The sequence below is a fragment of the Centruroides vittatus genome, unplaced genomic scaffold, assembly GCF_030686945.1.
Source record: "Centruroides vittatus isolate TY-2023 unplaced genomic scaffold, ASM3068694v2 contig_1112, whole genome shotgun sequence".
Lineage (NCBI taxonomy): Eukaryota > Metazoa > Arthropoda > Arachnida > Scorpiones > Buthidae > Centruroides > Centruroides vittatus.
Genome location: NW_027120714.1, coordinates 527,471 through 544,094, shown reverse-complemented (window position 1 = coordinate 544,094; position 16,624 = coordinate 527,471). Strand labels below are relative to the sequence as shown.

General features: G+C 34.2%; 1 protein-coding gene across 3 annotated transcripts in view; it reads left to right on the top strand.

The window, feature by feature from the left end:
* LOC136977101 (RNA binding motif protein, X-linked-like-1) overlaps positions 1–16,624 on the top strand; it is a 50,653-nt gene that overhangs the window by 31,889 nt on the left and 2,140 nt on the right. Inside the window, exons 7-11 of one of the 3 annotated variants that reach the window (XR_010881036.1) lie at positions 3,424–3,482; positions 6,913–6,966; positions 7,038–7,130; positions 11,792–11,882; positions 14,702–14,783. The gene's annotated coding sequence lies outside the window, so the exon portion shown is untranslated. The remainder of the gene's footprint in view (positions 1–3,423; positions 3,483–6,912; positions 6,967–7,037; positions 7,131–11,791; positions 11,883–14,701; positions 14,784–16,624) is intronic. The other 2 variants (XR_010881037.1, XR_010881038.1) reach the window with 2 other exon arrangements.

The following is a 16,624-nucleotide window of genomic DNA, read 5'->3' as shown; positions in this document are numbered from 1 at the left end:
AAATCAATAAATAAAACTTTAACTGTAGGTATTTTGGTTTATTAGAGTTGATGTTTTTAATAATTTTACCATTTACTGCACGAAAAAATTTTCTTACGTTTTGATACTTTTCTTTCTCGAGATAAGACCCAAACAATGTATAAAGCGTTAAGAGTATACGATTATAAAATGACTGCAAAAAAAAGAGTTATTTATTAAAAATCGATAAGAATTAATATATTTAAAGACACCCGATATAAAATTTAATAAATTTTAAGTTGAACAAATGCTTGAATTTAAAAAATGGAACGTTTGGTTCTGCCAAACTTCATCAGAATAACTTAAATATTGGGCAGTATTTCTAGAAAAGAACACTCGATCTTAATAATTAAGATTCTTACAAAAACAAAGAACAACTCTTCGGATCCCTCCTCTAGTAAAGGATCTCCGTTGGCAAAGACACGTTCGAAAATGCAATGTAGAAATTGAAAATAACAAAGCAGAACGACTTACAATGATTCTAAAACCGAAATTCTCGATCCCTCCGAGAAAAATTACCCTTCTGTCAAGTGGAGACACTTTAAAAATTTAAAAAAAAAAATGCAAAATTGATGGATAACAGGAAAGAATTTATATGTATTCAGAATTATTCTAAAACCTGTTAAAATTATTTCTTTGGTAAGTATGACGATATTTACATTTTAATATTTTCTAAATTAAATTAAAGAATTAATTTGAAATTAATGATATACGAAATAATTTGAATGGGCATTTAAAGTGTTTTAAATTAATTGCGATTTCGGATAAATTGCCAGACGAAATTTAAAAATTTATATATGTATATTTGTAATGTTTAATTTGTACGTATAAACCGATTATAATTTTTATACGTTTTAAGAATAATCGATATAAAGTCACGATCGGACGGACGAAAGACGTAAATTAATACGCTCCGTTTTTTAGCAAAAGTTGCCTAAAAATCGATATTTCGAATATATAAAATCGTATTAAACATGAATTGCAAGACCCCTAGGTACCGTACACGGCTCTCGAAAGAAATAAAAACAATACTATGCATTTGCTTCTTAGGGGAGATTAGGAAGTACAGTAACGAGAACGTCACGAAACCGGATTGACAAAAGGTATGTAGTAATTAAATTTGGGACGTGCCAAACTTAATACGAAAGGAAAATAATTTATCTTCGAGCATGGATGGTGTAAATTATAAAATAAGATTCATAAATTGCAATGTCTAGCCTATTCAAAGATTAACTGTGGTGCGTTTCATATCGTCGTCTATTCACATAAAAAAAAAAAAAAAAATTATTTCTAATTGCTTCAGAATTTCCTTACAAACATTTAGCGTGAGTACGAAAGTAGGGACACTCTCATTACTTATTATATAGCCTTTAAAAACTGGTTTACAGTATATACACTTAAAAGAATATGAAACGTACTAGAAAAACTGTATCACGGTAACCATTTACCCCAGTAATTATTGAAAGAGCACGCTACAAAACATGAGATTTACTCAATTATAAATCAATATTTTGATTGAAAAAAATTATATAATATGTGTACTTAAATAACAAAGTGGGGCTTAAAATTAAATTTGCCAAAAGATTTTAAAAAATTTACGAGTTTCACGTATTAAAAGATGTTTTTACCTAAGTAAATACAAACTGAATAACGTTCTTTTTTCTTTTTGCATGTATTCATAAAAGAAAAAGAAAAATTATCTGTTTAAGTTTGGAATAAATCGACCCCAACAAAATATATCTTATTTTGTAATTATATTTTTAAGAAGTATTTTAATTTAATGTTTGGCATCAATTTTATGACGACAACTGCAGACTATTCTTAGATTATTGTTTTTATATATATATATATATATTATAATAATAATTATATTATTGAGATTAGTATATTTTTATTTATATGATAAATTTAGAGCTTTTGTTATGAACCCGATGGAAATAAAATTTAAAAAATGCAAATTTCTGTTCCGTATTTCATAAAATTACAAGTATGTGCTGCTTAAGGACGGAGATACGTTCCGAGAAATACTTCGTTAAGTGAGCATTGTAGAGTGTACTTAGACAAATCTAACAGTATAGTCTACTACCTGTACAGGTTATATTTAATGTAATGATAAGTATTTATGTATCTAAACACATCTAAGTGTAGTAAAGGTACAGCTGCCTTGTTATAATCTTACGGGATATCCTTTACGCATGGTCCGTCATTAAGCAGAATGTAGTTAAGCGGTGCATACCAATGCTGTACGGTATCTAAATGTTAATATAATTGTTATAGCCGAAAAATAAAGGCAAAATATTCCATCACTCAAAATAAAAGTTCTAAAATATTTTATATTTGATTAGAATCATTTTTAAATTATATATGGTAAGATATTACTTACCCAAATACGAAATGCCGAAATTTAAATTGTCGCGTACGATGCATCGACCAATTTCGAACCTTAATTTATGCATATCGACTAGCAAATTCAATATAATTAGATGTTAAATATATAAAAATTTATTTTAAAAAAATAATTTGACATCAGTTATGTCATTTATTCAAAACGATTGGTTATGGGTAACTAATGTCCTACTACATTTTTCTTAAATAAATGTCTACATGCATGCATATGAATCAAGTATAGAATTCTTCATAAAGGAAGTATGCTTGAGTATTGCATGAATTGTTTGTTTTCGATAACATTAAATACAATTTTTAACTTTAAAATACATCATACAAAAGTTGCATGCATTTAATCGATTTTTTAAAAATAATTTTTTAGTATTTTCATTACTTTTGTTTCTACAGTATTGGATATAAACGAATTCTATTATCTGTGCATCTCTATGGGGAAATTTAATGGAATTGCAAATATACGATTGTAATACAAATCGTGTCTTGTCTTAAATTAAATTTAGTATCTCCGTTTGAACATTCGAGGATTAAACGTTTATAAATATAAACATCTTTTGCTTCTTACGAAGCACGAATTTGGATACAAAATCCGTTCAATCGCGAGTAAAATGTAAACCTCAAATAACATCCTATTTGGCGAGGTTTGGCACTGATACTTTTTGTAGTTTCATATCTTCCTCTAAAGTAGAGATATAATGGAAGGGGAAGAAATCAATATTTGGTAGGACCTATTTTTGGTCTCCGATTTTCCAATCGGGAGAGAGAAATCTCCGACCGCAATAAAACAATAACGGCTCAGATTTAAAATTTACTTTTTATGGATTCGTAAATTATTATTACACGACTTCTGTTAATTGGACTGAAAAATATTGGAAATATATGTACTTTGTTTACTTATTAATGGATAATCTTAAAAAATGTATAATGATAAGTAATATCAAAAATTGTGTAAACAATAAATATGTAAAAAAGAAGTAATTTTATAAGTATTTATTATTTTTCCAGTAATGCGATGGGCTTAAGAAATTGAAAGTGACTTATTTGAACATCTGGAAAATTAATGGGTAAGTAAAGTCTATTTTTTTGTATCTTGTGGTAGAAATTAAATATACTGTAAAATTTCATACTGTGACATAAATATGGTTGAAGTTCAATGAAGTGCCATCCTTGTACAGTCCATGGATTCTGAATCTTCCTTGTGACAATATAATATCAGTATTCTTTCTTATCTCTGAATTATCAAATGTAGACTTTTGCATTGCAAAGGATTTTCTTGTTGCCGAATCACATAAATTCTCAAACTTCGAGTTTGTGTGTGGATCTTGTCTGGGTCCATAGTCAGAATTTTCTTTTGGTGACTTGTTCCTCAAATTTTATTTGGCTGTAGCCATGACTGACTGGCCTACTGTCTGTTGTTTTGCTACCAGCAATACGATTCTGCCAAAAGTTGGAGGGGACTTTAGCCCCATGGTTCCCTTCCCATCTATGTGTCCAGTCTTATTTACACAGTTATTTCTGTGGAGAATATGAAATTTGGTGCCAGTTTCAGAGACAAACAAATGTTGGCTCTACATCGAGGTTTGATTGTGTATATTGAAATTATTTCCCTAAAAATGAAATGTGTAAAATTTATTTACATACATATTTTTCTTCTACATTACACTGTATCTCAATAGAATATATAAAGAATTGCTTGGCTTGTATGTTAATCGTGATGATGATAAATATTTATTGTGGAAGTACGGACATAATATAATGAAAAATATACTCAAAGTTCTTAAAATATTGCAACTGTTGTGATGAAGTGAGTCGACTAATGCACAATGGCAAGTGAGTGATGATAGAAATTTGGGAAATGAGCAATGTATGCTATTATATGTTTCATAGAAATTTAAAATGAAGTGACTATTAATTTTCTATAGTGTGTTGCCAAATTTACTGCAAATTTTTATTTCTGCAATTAAAATCATTGCATGTATATGGATTTAATGCATTGAAAACGCATTTGCATTTAAACAACCATGTAAAACTTTTCAACATATGATTTTTAAAAAATTAGGTGATAAATAAACTAAGAAAGTAATAAAGCAATATCACATAAGAATGATTATTTTACACTTCTTTGCATATTAACGCGGCTCCACACGTTTGATATTTGCTGAATTGTTTGTCACATCGCAAAACATATTTAAACACGGGTATTTATTTGCCAAACATTGATTTGTTGTGGGAATTATGAATGTGTTTTCTGGGATTTATTCCTTTCGATTCTTCACAGTATACCAACAAGGAGTGGGAAGCATTAGATGTCAAATATTTGTTGAGCGAAGTCATAGTAAATCATCCACACTACTCTGTATTGGCCAAATGTTTATTTGAATTTGGCCGATACTGATGTGTTGAGCCACCTTTATTATATAGTTCTGTAGAACAAAATCTGTTAGTGCCTACATCACTGTTGGAGTAGATATAATGTTTTCCTTAATTTTCCTATTGGTAAAATCTATTGTATATCAATGGAATTTAAATGAAAAGTGCAGCAGCATTTTCCAGGTACATAAATTTTACCATTTGCCTGATAACTCATTACTCTGCTTTATTGGTATACTGAAATTATAAATTAACTGTTCTTTCTCTAACACTGTCAGACAACTAGACCCATCAGAAGAAAACTCAAACAGAATTCTGAAAATTATTTTAAAGAAACTAACTGCTAATCTCTATCAAACTAGCTGTGCTACTCTCTACCTGTATATACTTCTCTATTCACACACTGTGTGAAATGTAATGAAGGGCTCTGTTGTTTAAAAGTGCTAGAGAAATGGTATTTAATCCATAACTGTTGTTTGTCATAAAAAATAAAAATTACTTTTAGTTACACATTAATTAATCGTGAAAGTCAAGAGAAAGCTTTGCATATTTAGATTTAAGTCACTTTGTAATTTGATATACAGTAGACTGCCGTTTATCCGAAAACCAATTATCCAAAACATCTGTTATCTGGAAGCTTTCCAGTCGGACTGTGTTGTGCTGAATCGAATGTTTTTGATACTAGATTAACTTCTAAAATATAATTTTTTTGTTTTTATATTTTTCAATATATTTATTTTGTTTGTACAAAATAAAGAAATAATTTTTAACAATACAATAGCTTTGATTATTATTATAAAAATTTTTGTTAGGCTTAAAATCGACAAAAATTAAACATGAAGTGACACGCAACGTGTCGCTTCATGTTTCGACATCGGAAAGGTTAATATATTTTTTCGTACATAATCGGTTATCCAGAAAAATCAGTTATCCGAACAACCCTAGTCCCCAATTGATTCAGATAAACGATGCTCTAATGTACTTCTGAAAAGTGAAATTGCAACACCATGAAAGAATACACAGAGCCACAGGCACATTGCAGGACTGGTAGAGGTGAGGAAGATATGCAAATAATTTTTTATTTTTATTTTAACGAAAGACAATGGCTGCACACAAAGTGTTTAGCCAGCGGAAGAAGGGAAGAAAGAAGGAGAATGAGGAGATAGAAAGAAGAGAAAGGAAGGATCCCTCTGAGTAGTGTATGTACAGTACATACAGCCCTATTAGTCCCTATGTAGATCTGCCCCTGGGCATGACACTCAGCAAAAAGGGCTGGGATATCACCACACTCATCCACGGCCATCATTCCTCTACAGACATAAGCAGGATTCATCCATAAACAATACTCAATGCCAGTCACTGGTTTGGTTCCAATGACGAGGACACCTTGCTAGGCATGCAGTCTCGTGTCCGAGTGGTTAATGGCACCCTGGTTGCCGGTTGTTGTGCATGCAACCCAACTTTATGCAGCCTGTTGCAAATGATTTGGATGGACACAGATTCACCCATTTACAGTGACAGGTGGCTACCTGTCACTGTAAATGGGTGAATCTGTGTCCATCCAATTTGGATGTCATGTTATGGTGAATGGGTCCCAATGGGCTGTTTGGCAAATCTGCCAGTCTGTACCAGTGTGATCCACTTCGTGTGCCAGTGTGATCCACTTCTCTTTAATGTGTTTGAGATGTTCCCATGTCCATTATATCACACATCGCTGGATAGTACTTGCATAGTGTCCAACACACTTGGCATCTGCATGTATTGACAAACCGAGGTTGCGCAGCTCCAGGATACAGTCTCATTTCCCAGCTATTAACTTTGATGATATTCGGCTTGCCGTTGTCTTCAGGGCATTTTTCTATGCTTCGAAAGTTGAGCTGCTGCAAACCATTACTGATAGTATTTACGGCCCAAGCCAGCCACCGGTCTTTAGAGCCTGAAACTGGGCACCACACGACCCAATGTGTACACATACTTAATCATTTGCACATCTCTGTCACCTGTACTGGTCCTGCAATTTGCATATGGATACATGCATTCCTTCATGGTGTTTCAATTTCACTTTTGAGGAGTGCACTTGTTTTTCTGTTTGAATTCATAAGATATTTTTATTTTAAATTTCAGAATGAAGAAAGAAAACAGAAATTATTATTTTTGACTTTGAAAATGTTTTCCAAGGTAGTAACAAATATTTTTTTACTAATAATTATGAAATATCTATAAAATTCATTTCATATTTTCTATATTAGAATACATATAACTTCCACAGTCAGGAAAATCTCAATCAATACGATTATAAGCAGTTTCTACCAAACAGTTAATATTAGTTATTACTTATAGTTGTAAGTATATTTACATAAAATCATCATTCGATCGTTTATTGTCATACGATAATTAAAAGTATTTAATTAGTATTAAGTGTGAAAATTAAAATTTATTAAATGCTTTTAGATTAAATACTTAAAATAATGGTTTAAATGATAGGTAATGCTAAAAATTATCTGAATAATATACAGTAAAACCTATTCAAAACAAAAACAAATCAGCCTAAATGGAAAAAATCTTTAGAGTGGAGCAGTTTTCTATGTTAAAATACATCTTTAATTAACATTTATTTATTTTCACATTTATATGAAAATACCTAATATCTAATTTTAAATTTGCATTGTGCTTTATATATCTGCGAAGAAAATTATTTTAAAATGTTTTTGTATATTTTACAAGTTGTCAACTCAAATCCATAGTGTTTAAATTCATGTTAAGTCTTTGACAGAGTTGCTAGGTTTAGCACTTTGAGTCTGGCTGGCGTAAGTTGGTTAGAGGTTGGTTGAAAAAGTAAATGTGAAGTGTAGGTAGCATTGCAAAAGTAATGATAAATATGAGAAAGCTATTTGATCTTTCAGAAAAAGAACTTAGTGCAATTAGTATTGCTGCTTTGGCATTAAAACCACTTAAAATTAGATATGCCACTCTGCTCTCTATGGAAGGAATATTCACTCTTATTCTAGATGAGGTATCTTCTAAAAATACTTAATTCTCTCTTTTTTTTACATAATTCATGAAAAAAGAATTGGACAGTTGAGAACTACAAGATTGTTCAACTTGATGAAATACTTGAATAATCCTAATTCAATTTCAGAAAAGTTTGTTCCATTTCTAACTTTGCCTTTATCAAAAAATTCAATGCATTCAACTGTAGAGAAATTGAGAGAAATTTTATTTTTTTGTCTGTTCCATCTCCCGCTCCTGGTCTTTGTTTGGAATTTTTGGCAGGAATCAACTTTCCCGACACGTCAAAAGAAACGTCACTTCAAGAGAGTAAATGTTGTCATAAATATGAGCATTTGATTGTCTTATGGCGTAAAAAAACATCATTAAAGAAATGAACTTGGATGTTTCTTTAATGATACTCAAACGAACATAATACAAAATATATGTAATACCAACAAAAGTACTGGGCAGTATATCTACTTCTTTTTCAATTCTTGGCTTGTAACAAGTCGGCATTTCTTCCAGAGCCCATACACTGCTATAGGTGCCACTGGCCTTCTGATCATACTTGTTATGCCTTTTCACACATTTCAATTCGTTACTGTAGTTTTAGCATTTTGCAGACTGAAGCACAGGTTTTTTGGGTTCTGCTCTATTTGTTTTAACCATGTGTTTTTAGGTGTCATTCTCTGAACCTTTCAAAGCTCTGTATTTCTGCTAGAGTAGCTTTCATGATATCCTATTTCTTGGCATCATTAAGAGCCAACAAAGTAAGTGTCAAAAAAACTTTTTACTTTGTAATGTAGGAAATGAAGCAGTCAATATTTGTGTACATTGTCATTGCTAATTTAATGTGAAAGTTAAAAAGAGCAGTCACAGTTTAATCAAGCAATAACAGACTAATGACCAGAGTTTCAAAGAAGATTTCTTTTTTTTTTCCTGTTAAATAACTGCAATATTTAGACAAACAATAAATAATTACAAAAAAATGATTATATAATCTTTATTTTTATGAAGATATCTGAATTTAAATAAAACTTTTTTCTGTTATGTTCAGATGTATAGATTTATTTTGTTATGACTGTTTTTCTTTAACTCTATCCCATGGACACTAAAAGGGCCTTTTTTGGATCCATTGTGAAGGTTTGACCATGTCCCAATGGGGCACTTCACTTTTTAAAACTCTTTATTGATCAATGCCTTGGCACCACTAGGCATAGCCAAGGAAATAGTACATAAAGGTTACATATTCAAGATAAACATTTGATGTTACAGATTTACAAAAGGAAATATGTGATGTACTTATATGCATATTAACAAACCAACACAAGAAACAAAGAACAATATGTACAAACACTAAAGGCTACCTGCCAATAGTGGAGGAAAAAGGGGGTTGAAAACCCCTGTAGACAATGTCCATGACAGCATTTTAACAGTTAGAACTACCACGGGCGATACAATAAAGCCAATTAGGATAACAGTACTAGTACATAAGACATAAAACATAACAATGAAGTGGTTAAGATACAGTTAAACCACAAAACCAGGATGAGGCTAAGTCACAGTAGTTCTCCTAAAGTACATTTTGATAAGGCCCTTGGTAGCTTGGAACAAATTACCATCCTGAATCAGTACACTGAGGTTGGGCGGCCAGCCAGAGTCACGGGGCAACAAAGCAGTAATACGTGTCTGTATGTCATCCAACATAGGGCACTCCAAAAGATAGTGACAAGCACCATCAGGAACACCACACATAGTACAGTTTTGCTCATTGGATAACCTGAACCTGTGTAGATACTGATAAAACTTGCCATTCCCTGTGTAGAATTGGGTAAGGCAGTGCTCAATGTCTCTCTTAACAGAAGTAGAGACCAAAGGAAAAAAATCCCTCGTTAGGCTGTTAGTTTGGGTATTCCAGCTGCATTGCCACTTGTCTCTAGCATCATCTTTAAATCCTTGTATCATGTAGCTCTGTGGTGTTGCCTTGTAGGTTGGGTTGACACAGGAAGTGGCAGCCAAATGAACGAGCTCATCTGCCCGCTCATTGCCGACCACCCCAGAGTGTCCTCTAATCCACACAACTGCATATCTGTTGTTGCTCTTAGGTAGTTTAAGTAGTATGCTGTTAACTATTGGGTGGTGCCAGTTGTAGTTTGAGATGGCCTGCACCGATGAACAAGAGTCCGTGAATATATTAATATTGTTGAGGTTGAACATGATATTACACCATTTGATTGCTGACAGGATGGCCCAGAGTGCTGCCTGATAAGCTGAGCAGGTGCTCCCAAGCCTGTCAGAGAAGTTGTAGACTTCTGTGTTATCCTGAAATGCCACAAATGCACACCCTACTTTATCATCGTTCTTTGACCCATCCATAAAAATATTAAGGGTCTGATCTGGCCAAGGCTGACTGTGTACAAGTGGCCATTCATTGGGATCAACTCTGGGAGTGCCATTGTGAGACATCTCAATGTTGTCAAAGACCCTGTTGTTAAGGTCAGTGCTGGTGCATTTCCTCATATTCCATCTTTGCACAACAGTACCAATCTCTAAGTTAATCGGTTGTTTTCCAGCAATCACCTACAAGGCAACGGTAGAGGTGGTTGAGTAGGCCCTGCAGATGCAGAGAAGAGCTGTCCTCTGGGCACTCAATAGCTTCCTATCAATGTTGGTCATCCCCAGCCCCTCGGCCCAGACTGGTGCAGCATAACATATCATGGGGAGGAAAACCGTGTCATAAATGATGCTCATGATACGTGGACTTAAGCCCCATTTTGACTTAGCCACTTTCAACATGGCATTGAAGAGCAGATTGGTCTTGTCACAGGTTTGCTTTATATGTGGGATCCAGCTAAGTTTGTGGTGGAGGATGACCCCCAGGTACTTCAGAGTGGTGACCACCCGTACACTGTGATTTCCCATGCATATGGTCAGAACCCTTCCAAATGTGGGGCCCTTGGTTTGGAGAAGACTATCCCCTTAGTCTTACTAGGGTTGAACACCAATTTATTTCTACTGCCCCAGTCCTGTATTCTGGTCAGGATGCAGTTGGCCCTCCGCTCAATCTCTGCCCTCGAGCGTGCCGCAATCAATACCATAGCATCATTGGCATAGGCCACAACCCAGTCTCCACCAAAGTCCTCCAAAAGAAAGCCATTGAATAGCATGGTCCACAGCATGGGGCCCAAGACGGAGCCCTGTGGGAACCCACGAGTGATCTTCCTAGTCCAGCTCCTAGAGCCAATTTGAAGGATGGCTGAACAATTATCCAAGTAGCTTTTAATCATATCGTATAGGTAAGCCAGGCACTCACATTGCCTGAGCCTATGCAGAATTATCTGCCACCATGCCGCATTAAACGCTCGGCTATGTCCAAACTGAGACCCAAAACATATGGAAACGTTATGTGTAACTCTTTGATTTTGTCCACCACAGAGCCAATAGCATCTGTTGTACAAGAGCCCGAGTCCCAATGGGGCAGCCAAGCGGCAACGAAAGGGACCCGACATTTATGAAATATAAATTCCCAGGTTTGGAGCAGTAGGCCAACACCTCGATCACCTCGGCCGTTTGGCCCCGAAGGATTTGAAAAATATTTCTTAGCCTATGGGAACACTTTAATAAATGTAAAGTAGTTACTATCGTACTGTCAAATTTCAAGTATTTCTGAAATTTCGTTTAAGGTCGAATCTATTTTTTTTTTTTTTCCTTCTTTCTTTCTTTCTTTTTGAATTTAGCCTATTGTCAGACTGTTATTGGAAGGGAGAATCCAAAGGATGGTGATCAATCATGATTTTGGCTTTGCAGGCAAATTAGATAAAATGTTTTTATTTTGTTAGTGTTTTCCAACGAGAATTCTTCCGCAATGTTTAATCTCAAAAACTCGTAAAAGTTTGTACAGTAGAATGCCATTAGTTGTTATATGAATGTTTTTAAAATTTGAATTTTAAATATTTGCTTAAAGTTAATACAACATGTAAAAATTGCTGTTTTTATACTTTTTAAAATTTAGGGAGAATCTGTTTTGCGAAGAGATAGTAATTGGACTGAAATTTTATTTTAATAAAACTGGAAATGAAGAAATAAAAAATATCTCGGAAATGGTAAGAAATTTCGATATTATTTTTAGAATTTATTATTATTTATACAAACGAGTATTTGTGATGATGGATAATTGTTCGGCAGTGATGGCAACGTCACTATTTAATTGAAGTTTAACGTAGAATCTATGGTTTAGTGTTTCCCAAATGGTGTTTTGTTAAATCTCGAGGTTCTGTAAAGAATGCCACTATTCTGTGAGGAAATTACATATATTTTTTAAAATTTTTATATTTATTTTTTATTTTATTAATGTGTGATAACATATTAATAAAGAAAAAAATAAATATAAAATAAATGTATATATAAGTGTGTTTTGTATACATAATATGCTTGTGTGTTTGTTATTGTGTGCTCTCATAAATTAAAATTTTCAGACATATTTAAAATGTGAATAAAAGTATACCAAACAATGTCAAATTTATCCTACTTAAAGATTTGATTCTCCCTGCAGTCACGTGTTCTGCAAAAGATTCAATCAAAATCTCGACAAGTTGGAAACCAGATATTGTTGTTTCTACATATTCTTGATCCAGTGAAAGTTTCAAAAGGAAATTTTTTAAATTAAACTTTTTTGGATCTCGGGTAACTTATATATTGGCCGTTTTATGTGGGTCAGGCCCAGATACATTAGATTCTGTCTGGTCGTCCGAACACAGCCTAATTAAACCTGTAGCAGACATACCCGCTTAATGTTTTTGTCTCTGTATTTATATTTATGGCACACCTAATATACTTTCATTGCTAGTCAAGCTCTAATATCCAGCTGTAAGTGATCTCTTAGTCTTAATAATGTATTCCAGTTGGGTAACAGTCATTTCTAAATTCTCTTTCAAAGCAAGAAATTTTTGTCCAAATTTAAATGGCTTCATCTGTACAAAGTGGTAAATTAGTCCCAATTCCATGTCTCATTATATCTATACAGGATTTGTTACTTATAATCCATCTACATTAAATTTATTGGTATACAGTATTCGACACTTAGTCTTCTTTTTAGTGACTTCCAAATTTGATTTATATTCTAGTGTTTTTAAGAATTCAAACTTGTCAATGGCATAAAGTCCAGTTTCTTAAATAAATGTAAAATATTTTGGTTTTATCTTTGGAACCGAAAGTTATTTAATACCAAAACTTGGTAATTAAAAGTTTTACTGTTATTTCAGTACTAAATTCCATAATAGAACAGTAAGGGATGGAAAATTTATCTCGTTTTTGATATTTTTTTGGGTTCTTTATCTTGCTGTTATTTAATTTTAATAACTTTTTTTGTATTGATTTCTGTTAAAACAATTGCTAATTACAACATAAATCCTGGAGGATATAATTTAACACGTAAGTTACTTAAAATACAACTTCAAAATGTAATCTGTGTTTACTTTCTTAGAGAAAAATTATATTTTGAAGTTATTTGGCCGATTTTGTTCTGTTATGTTGTAACATCTTAAATCATCTCTTATTGCATTATTTATAACTAAGGCCAGGACATCTGGGCACTAAAAATTACATAAATAGTTCTAAAAATTACAATTTTTAGTGCCTAAATGTCCTAGTTCTCAATTATAACAAATGAACAATTTAATTACAGTTAGTAAATTTATCAAGAGATGGCAACAATTTACACAGGTTTATAACCTGCACCTTCAAAGCACCTGTTGAAAATGTAACACTTACCTCTATTCGAAACAGAAGTTTGACGGGGTGGTTTCAAAGCATTAAAATCGGAGAACCCAGCTCGTGTTGTGGGCTTTAAGTAGAGGTTAGTTTTCTTTCCATAGAAAAAGTTTTTACAAGATAGTGGGTAAAAGAAAACCTCATTCGGGCTCGAAATATAGTAGACCTACGTGGGCCAGAGTTTGTTGTTTGAGATAGAACTGTAGCAGAGTTGTACACACGCCTCAAATTATATGCTAAAAATAAACTAAAAAGAATAATTATACAGAATCTCAACAATTTTTTGGTGACACCTGTTTGATAACCAAACACCTATAGTATTTGGTTGTTGGTAAGACAATCTTAGTAAGTTTAGACACAGGAATATTGTTTGACAAGTTAAAATCAGTCAATAACTTTATGGTTGTACCGAGTTTCAAATACACTTTACTCATGAATTATCCATACAAAAGTATATTTGTTTTAGGGAAAAAACGTGTAGTTTGTTTTTTGGTTAAATGTCAATCATTCTGAGCTTCTGAAGTAATTATATGCTAAAGTAATAATATATGTGCTATTAAAGTAGAAGTAAAATAGGGAAATACATTTATCTTTTAATATAATATTACTTTCTCTTTCACCCCAAAAAAGGCTTCCCTTGGCATTCACGCACTTCTCCGTGAATGCCAAGGGAAGGCCTTTTTTGGTTGGAAAATCTTTAAAATATTATTTTGGTCAAGAATGACACTGACTTACATAGCATCATTGTTACCTTATATGAGTAAAATGACATTTGTTTCCACATCGATTTTTTTTATTTCCAAAGATAATTATTTATGGAAATATTATATATTTTAAATTGATACGTTTAAGAGTAGAACGTGCCGTTTTCTTGGAGCCAATTACTGGCGTAAATGGAGGGATTACTGTATTTTAATTATGATGGCCCATTAATTCATAAAAATAAGTTATTTTTCTAGTAGATTTGTAAACTTTAAATCACATAAGTGAAGATGCTTCCTTGTTAATTGATTAATTAATTAATTTATTTATTTATTTATTTTTGGTAGCAATGGATTGCCAAATACACCTGAGATACAGATTTATGGATATCTTTGAATCGATTTTAAACATTTATGTAACAATTATTAATTGAAAATTTTCTTTTTTATAGTTGCCACCCATGAATAAACATTTTGCTGTCCTGTCGGAAAAGAAATATCTCTCACTTCATAGTTTCGACACATTCTCGCCAGGTAAGAATTGTTTCGATTATAGTTTTTCCACAGTTTTGAGTATACATGGGCCAGCCTCATAAAGCTAATTCTGCCCTGCCCCGCCTAATGGCATCACAGGGTTAAAGAGATTATGCCTTAATCATTGGCTATGGTTGGTACCCGATGGGTAAAGTAGACATCTTTTAGTCAGACCTCCGAGGACTTCTTTCAGGCTCCCATCCATTCTCTTAGGTCCAACTCTTTAACTTTGGCATAACTTTTATTGTGCAGCCTGTTCTGCACTTATATAACTCCCTTCATTGCTCATTATTACTACTAATACTGCTATATTATTACTATTGGTCAGAGGGGTCCCCTTCCCTACAAGGAGTACCCTGCCCAGTGCGTCCACTGAGCTTATAGATTGAAAAAACCTATTACACTTTTCATCAATTCCTTTAGTTTCTTTAGGTTTCCTTTACTTGCTGCTAGCTATTCTAAGTACTTGTTCAGGTGGCTTGGACCAGTCGACTTGGCCAGAACTCAGCAGAAATCCTCAGTGAGAGGACAGTCAAGTACATAGTGTCTCACGTTGCTGCGAGGCCACCCACAGGAGCAGCTACCATCTCCTTGTCCAAACTTGGACTTCAAATGGGGAAACCTCCTGTGTCTGGTCAGTATTTGTGTCATTAACCAGTTACAACACACTGGAGTAAGGCCAACTTCAGGCACGAAGGCATAGGTTGACCTACCTACTGTACTTTGAGTCCAGTGCTCTTGCCAGTTTGTCATTGATCATTGCAGTAGAGTACCTTTTATGTATGTAGTCGAGGATTTCATCATCCCTGTTACAAATGGACCCCTGGCCCCCGCCTTGGCCAGTTGGTCGGCACGCTTGTTACCTGGAATCCTGATATGGTCTCGAACCCACCTCAAAGCAACGTGTTGTTTGTGCCTTGCCCTCAGTACCCTACCTTTGATCTGTACCAACTCATCCCTATGATACCCGTAGCTCAAGGCCTGAAGTGACAACTGGCTGTCAGAGTAAACCGTGACCGGCTCTGGACCTGGATGGAGACGATCCACTGGGATGCCCAAAAGTGCCACTAGTTTGGCATGGAACACGGACACCTCCTCGTTCAGTCTGACGAACTGACAGTACACTTTTACCCCATCAGAGAAGACGCAGTACACAGCACCAGCTAAGCTTCCATCTTTTGAGCTATATATTTCAATACCAATTCCTGTCGGTTCACCAACATCCCAGTCAAGTCATATCCTATAGGCCGGATGAACCTTTAGTACATCTGTCCAACGTCTAAGTCTGACCAGGTACATCTGATCATAATGCTTAGCCTCTATACTGTTAGTTAGCCTCTTAGCCTTTTTCACTGTTGTCCTGTAGAAGGCTGACTACCAGAGGCAACATGAGCAGCCCAGCAAGACCAGGGCCGCTTCCGTAGACACAGTTCTGTATGCTTTCGTGATCTGCAGGACAGTGGGTCTTTGGATCATTAGCAGCGTCCTGCTCTGTTTGACATTGTAAGAATCTTTCCACCACACATCACAGGCATAGCAGATAACGCGTTCTTCTTCTCCTCTGGGTTTATATGGAGATTATATCCTTAGTTCGCTTTTTCTCCGACTGGCGTCGCCATCTACCTAGGTAAATTGGTCTGTTTGTAAAATGTATCTCTCGAGTGTATTTAAATGTTTCTTAGGGTGAGTGTCCGCTTTAGGCGAATATATTGGAGGCACAGTTCTTTCTTACTATGGTGATGTCCAATGGAAGACTTCGACCCAGCTCCCGGCGGGCCTCTGCGTAATTCGGGCAGTGCAACCAGTAGTGACCAGTTGTCTCAGCTTTCCCACAAGGGCAG